The 6,000-nt window shown below is 43.1% G+C and overlaps 1 protein-coding gene across 1 annotated transcript in view; it reads left to right on the top strand.

Moving 5' to 3' along the window:
• The first annotated feature begins 1,848 nt into the window (after positions 1 to 1,848).
• The window catches only part of LOC124254864 (poly [ADP-ribose] polymerase tankyrase-like), an 85,521-nt gene continuing 81,369 nt past the window's right edge, over positions 1,849 to 6,000 (top strand). Inside the window, exon 1 of the mRNA XM_046688718.1 lies at positions 1,849 to 1,971. The gene's annotated coding sequence lies outside the window, so the exon portion shown is untranslated. The remainder of the gene's footprint in view (positions 1,972 to 6,000) is intronic.

Genomic DNA, 6,000 nt, shown 5'->3' with positions numbered 1-6,000 from the left:
CTGTATGCATGGTTCCTTTCTCTACGCACGGGCGCTTAGATGGGCGATCATATGTTGATATTTTCATTCATCTTTGTTGTAACTTTGCCGTGGGTTCTCTGTTTTCCAGCCATGTGGCAGGCAAAATGGCGGACCACGCCGATCGTGGTTTCCTTGCTATATGTTCTTGGTGGCTTGTAGTAGGAGTTCATATATTATGTTTGCATATTATATGGTAGGCTTGCCTAAATTCTCTTTCTTTCAGCTTAATTTGTGGTAAAGTCGTTGTTGGGTAATTTTGATAGTGTTCGTTTCAGATCACTCAACTTTACTCTATGTAAACGCAGGGGTGGCTAGCCTTTTTCTGCTTTGCATTGTATGTTTAGTATTTAAATGGCTGTAGCTTGTAGCATTTATATATCGCCCGTGCGGGTTATTCTTGCTATTACTTGTGTTTATGTGTTTGCTGCTTCACAGTTCCTGCTAGTAACACTGGCGTGGTTCTGTTTGTTGCAGTTTAAGCCCTGGGCGTTGTGCCGTGCACACTACCTCCACAGGATGGTTATAAAGTGTGCCTCCGGTGTTTAGCCGAGGACGCTCACGATGATCAAGGATACTCATAATAAACGCCCTTGCGTCAATATTCCTGTTACATTATGTTGTATTATGATACATATTTCATACGTTTACACACAACGTGGCTCATAGGCCGAGGTTGTGGTTTTTTGTCTTTTCACTAATCTGCTTCAGGCGGGGGATAATATTTGATAAAAGGTTTCTAAGGAAATCCCTTTATCGTTCCCCCTCAAACAATGTTGTTGACTTAAATATGACTCAATTTGCTTCACTATTGCAGCAACATATTCTTCAACATAATGTCAAGTCGATGATTGATAGCGCGATGTCCGGGCTCCGTGAGGAGCTCGGCTCGCAAAGTGTTGATCTCGAAGGTAAGTTAACCAGGTGTCGTCTGTGGTGAAATCCCCGATTGACACGGTGCTGTCTGGGTTCCGCAAGGAGCTCAGCACGCCTGTCGTCGGGGGTGGATCAGACGCATCTGGGGGGGTTGGCTGCGGCCCGAGCTCTGGCTCGGAGAACGCGCCTCCTCCCAGGCAGCTTGATCCTGGCTTCGGCTCAGGTGATGGTGTGCCTTCGGCACCTTGTGACGACCTCGCTTCGGGCTCCGGTTCGTCACAGGCGTCTGGCGCCGGCGATGCAGGTTTCACCCTGTCTTCGCCTGGTGCCCTGACTGGCGGTCTCCTAGGCGCCGACCAGCTCGGGGACACCTCGGCGTCTGTTACATTCTTCCTAACGATCGCTATTTATATGTACTTTGACAGAATTCCCTCCTCCCTAGCCTCCGGTCTTTGGGAGGCTTGAGTTAGTGCATATATGTACCCCAAGGACGATCTCTATGAAAAAGAATTAGCTAAACCTGTAGAGGTTTCCAATTCTTTGAAGAGAATCGTCCTTGGGGTAGGGCCACCCACCTCCCCGCAATTCTGTTCACTGATTTATTCAGCAGAAGGAATGATGATACGGGCCTAAGTGCTTACCTGGTTGACTGTGCATGCATAGCAGGGAGGTAACTCCACGTGGTGGGGGCCGTATAAGAGATAAAAAAGATTTTTATTTATTGTACAACATATTTATTAAAACATTGATACAACTGTCACAGGACATTTTCAGCCGCAGAAAATGCATATATGTACCCCAAGGACGATTCTCTTCAAAGAATTGGAAACCTCTACAGGTTTAGCTAAATCTTTAAATGTTAAGCTGAAATGATGTCAGATAGTGATGTCACCAACTCACCCACTCCAACAGATAACTCCGATCCACATTGCTGCCTGTAACCCAAACACTCAGCCCCTAGACCGACTGTTGAAGGCGGAGCCCGACTTCCACATCTCGGACAAGTGTAACCGTAGACCCATCCACTTCGCTGCAGGCTGTGAGTCCACAGCCCCCTCTGGAATACCTGGTGGGAAGGTCAGTTCACTCTGGTTTTGTCTGGTTTATCTGGTTTAGGCCATTCATAATCAGTCAGTTTATGCTTCATGTTTTCCCTTGTGATAAAGAGATTACAACTGAGGTTTCTTTTATATTTCTGTATAAAGAGGTTGACCAACATGAGCCCAAAGCCACAATATAGTAAACTACTGTTTTAATCTTCCATTAACAGCTTGTGTCTAGGACCAAAAGACCAGTTCTTCATTGATCAGTTTGCTATAAACATGTTCGACCTCATTCAAATATTGTGCAAGTGTGGCAGGTATGAAGTCATGTAAGGTTTGGTTCGTTTGAAGTTGTCATTGTTTATAGTTTTAACGCAAGCAGTATCATTTTTAAGCGTTAGTCTATGGTTATTTTTAGATCTTGCCTAGTCCATTACGGGTATAAGGGGTGTCAAGAGATTGTGCCCTTTGACTTGCTTGGCCCCTTGTGTTGATTGGTTCTTTTAAAACACTAAACATTACTTGCCGTCAGCCATTGCACTTCACTTCAATCGATGCGGTTCAGAGCATAAAACAACTAACCGCGATCGATCTAAAGGGAGGTAGGAACAATATTTCAAGTATTTTATATATGTTGTACTAAATAACAATGTTATTAGTGCTAATTAAATGTTCTTCATGATAATAAAATAGGTTAAAAGTATATTTGTGCAATTGTAAATATTATGCCAAGGTAAAGTAGACAATCTTTGCGGTGATATAGTAAATAGCGATCATGCTTAAAACTATGATACTTTGTTTATTTGAATGATGTTTTATGCATAGGTTATTTATTGTGCATTATAACCATAGCGCACTTGTTTGCATTGTACTTACGATGCAGAATGATTGAATGTGTGATTGATTTTGGGTATGACCTAATGTGGCTTACACATAGTTACGTCAGTACCGAACCATAGCTATTGATTGTTGTGATTTGTATACATACATATTTAGAATATTGAGACTTTGGTTTGCTTGTTCTTGTAGCAGCAGTATATTCCTCTTGAAGGCGTGGCTCTTCTACACCCCAGTGTCACGCACAGGGGTGTCTGTCAATAAAGAATAGATCTCACAACCCGTAATCAGTGTCTGGTCCTCAGTATTCCCATTCACGTCCCGGTTACATAATGGAGCCCTCAGTGAGGCTCTTCTCTGTGAACTTCAACCAGTAACCATACATGATTCACCCAAATGCCTACCTGTTGAAGCAGATGTGTTATTGGATCAGATAGATATTGATAAGGAAGGATTATCAGAGGAGGAGATTAAACATGGACTGGATATGATCATGAGATTTCAGGATATATTTTCAAAGAATGAGGAGGATATTGGACAATCTTCAATGGTTCATCATCGAATAGAACTCACGGATAATAGACCATTCAAACAGCGGCATCATTCATACCTCCTACTATGTATGAGGAAGTTATGAGTCACCTACAGCAGCTCTTATCTGCTGGGGTTATTAGAATCCGTACAGCCCTTGGGCTTCCAACATTGTACTGGTTACCAAAACGGGACGGTCGACTAAGGATGTGTTGATTATCGCGCCAGCTGAATAAAGCGTACCATCAAGGACTCATACGCTTTGCCAGGATTGAAAAGAGCTATTGGATTGTCTTGGTGGTATGAAGTACTTTCAGTACTAGATATGAAGAGCGGGTACCACCAAGTTGAAATCGAGGAGAAGACCACAAGTCTCGTACAGCATTTACCATTGGACGCTCGGGTTCTTTGAATACAACAGAATGCCATTTGGATTATCAAACACCCGGCTACCTATCAGCGACTCATGGAAGAATGCCTAGAGGGTCTCCATCTCCAAAATATGCCTCATCTACCTCGATGACCTTATCATATTTTCCAGGACCTATGAGGAACACTCTTGAGAGGCTACAACTTGTTTTTCGTGTCAGTCTCAAAGAATGTGGCTTAAAGCTTGCCCCAAAGAAATGTAAATTTTTTAAGCGAAAGGTTCGATATGTAGGAAGATTATATCAGTATCTGAAGCTGGGATTGAAGCTGATCGGACAAGATTGACAAGATAAGACATTGGCCAACACCTTCTAATCCAGAGGGAAGTCAGAAGATTTCTTGGATTTGGAGGTTACTATCGCCAAATTCATCAAGGACTTTTCAAAGATTTCAAGGCCTCTCTGAGCTTATGCCCAAATCTGCTTGAAGAAATCTGACAACCATCCAAGGATCAAGAGCTGGATCTGGGGCCCCAAAACAGGAAGAAGCATTCAGTGAGTTAAAGCACCGCCTGTGTTCCCCTCCTGTACTAGGCTATGCAGACTATTCACAACCTTTGAACTCCATACTGATGCAAGTACACATGTTTGGGTGCAGTGTTATTATCAACTCCAGAATGGCAATCTGGCGTGTCATTGCCTATGCAAGTAGAGCATTAGGGCGTTCTGAGAGGAACTATTCAGCACATAAGCTTGAGTTTTGTGTTTGAAATGGTCCATCTCAGAAAAGTTCCATGACTATTTGTATGGGCATGATTTTGTTGTGTTCACTGATAACAACCCTTTAACCTATGTACTTACCAGTGCTCATTTCGATGCAACTGGGCATAGGTGGTTGGCTGCACTAGCAAACTACAACTTCAGTATCAAGTACGTCAGGAAAGGCCTAATATTGATCTTGGGCGCATTATCTACTTACCAGATCATCGGGATTATGTTGAAGATGAGCAAATATCTCAGGAATCTGTGAGAGCCATTTGTGATACCATCCATGTCTCAAGTTTGGTTGAAAGTCTGTGCTTCTCATGAATACAATTGAGAGGATCACGGACTTGAGGATGATCAGTCGCGAGCTGAATGCAAGGGAATGGAGGAGAGCTCAAGCCAAGATTCATCTCTTAGGATAATCCTAGAACACTTGAGAAATGGCACATCTGCAAATAGGATGCAGTACATCAATGATCCTGAAGTGAAATCATTATTGAAATGCTTTATCCAATTCCAAATGAAGAGGGGAGTTCTCTATAGAATTACCACTGTAGATGGAGAAGACCGAGAACAGTTGGTTCTACCCGATGAAATGTCGCACTGCAGCACTGCGCCCAGTTTACATGATAACGTTGGACATCAGGTAGAGATAGAACTTTAGCACTTTTGAGGGATAGATTCTACTGGCCTGCGATGTCAAATGATGTTGAAGCACACTTGCAAAATTGTGAGCAGCTGTCTTGAAGGAAACACCAACAAGCGAGCTCAATGGTAAACATCCAGACATCAGCACCTTTGGAACTTGTATGTATGGATTTCTTGGCGTTGGAACCATCAAAAAGGTGGATTGGAGCATGTTCTAGTTGTAACTGATCACTTTACCAGATATGCCCAAGCATATCCAGCAAGAAACATGTCAGCCAAAACAACTGCTGAAACTTTCTTCACAAAATTTTGTCATTCACTATGGACTACCAAGGATACATTCAGATCAAGGGAGCTAATTTCACTGGTAAAGTGATGCAGGAACTGTGCCAACTGTTGAAAATTGAGAAGTCCCAAACCACGCCCATTACCATCCCATGGGCAATGGTATGTCGCGGTAACCTCAATCGAACACTCTACAAGTAACATGCTTCAGGCACTCTGGATCCCGACCAGAAAGAGGTGGAAAGCCCATATAGGTCCCTTGGTACATGCCTACAATTGTGTAAGACATGAGACAACATCAGCATCTCCATTCTTTTGATGTTCGGAAGACTCCCTAGAATTACCTGTCGATTTAGCTTTGGATTGGACATAGAGCCAGGAAAATCCAGATCTATTTCTGAATACACCAAGTCCCTCAGGGAGCGTTTGGAAGCAAGCATATGAATTGGCATCTGCATCAGCAAAGAAGGCTCAGTCCAAACAGAAATCAAATTACGATCAAAGGCTCGTGCTGCAATAGCTTTCGAGGTCTAGGAGATAGAGTCCTTGTAAAAGATTAGTAGCCTTCTGCTGAGGACTGACACAAGCTGGCCTAACAAATGGGAAGATGGCGATGTATATTGTTGTGA

The sequence above is a fragment of the Haliotis rubra genome, unplaced genomic scaffold (assembly GCF_003918875.1).
Source record: "Haliotis rubra isolate DU_JTF1 unplaced genomic scaffold, ASM391887v1 Scf585, whole genome shotgun sequence".
Classification (NCBI taxonomy): Eukaryota; Metazoa; Mollusca; class Gastropoda; order Lepetellida; family Haliotidae; genus Haliotis; species Haliotis rubra.
The sequence above is the reverse complement of the archived record's forward strand: the minus strand, read 5'-3'. Positions and strand labels throughout refer to the sequence as shown.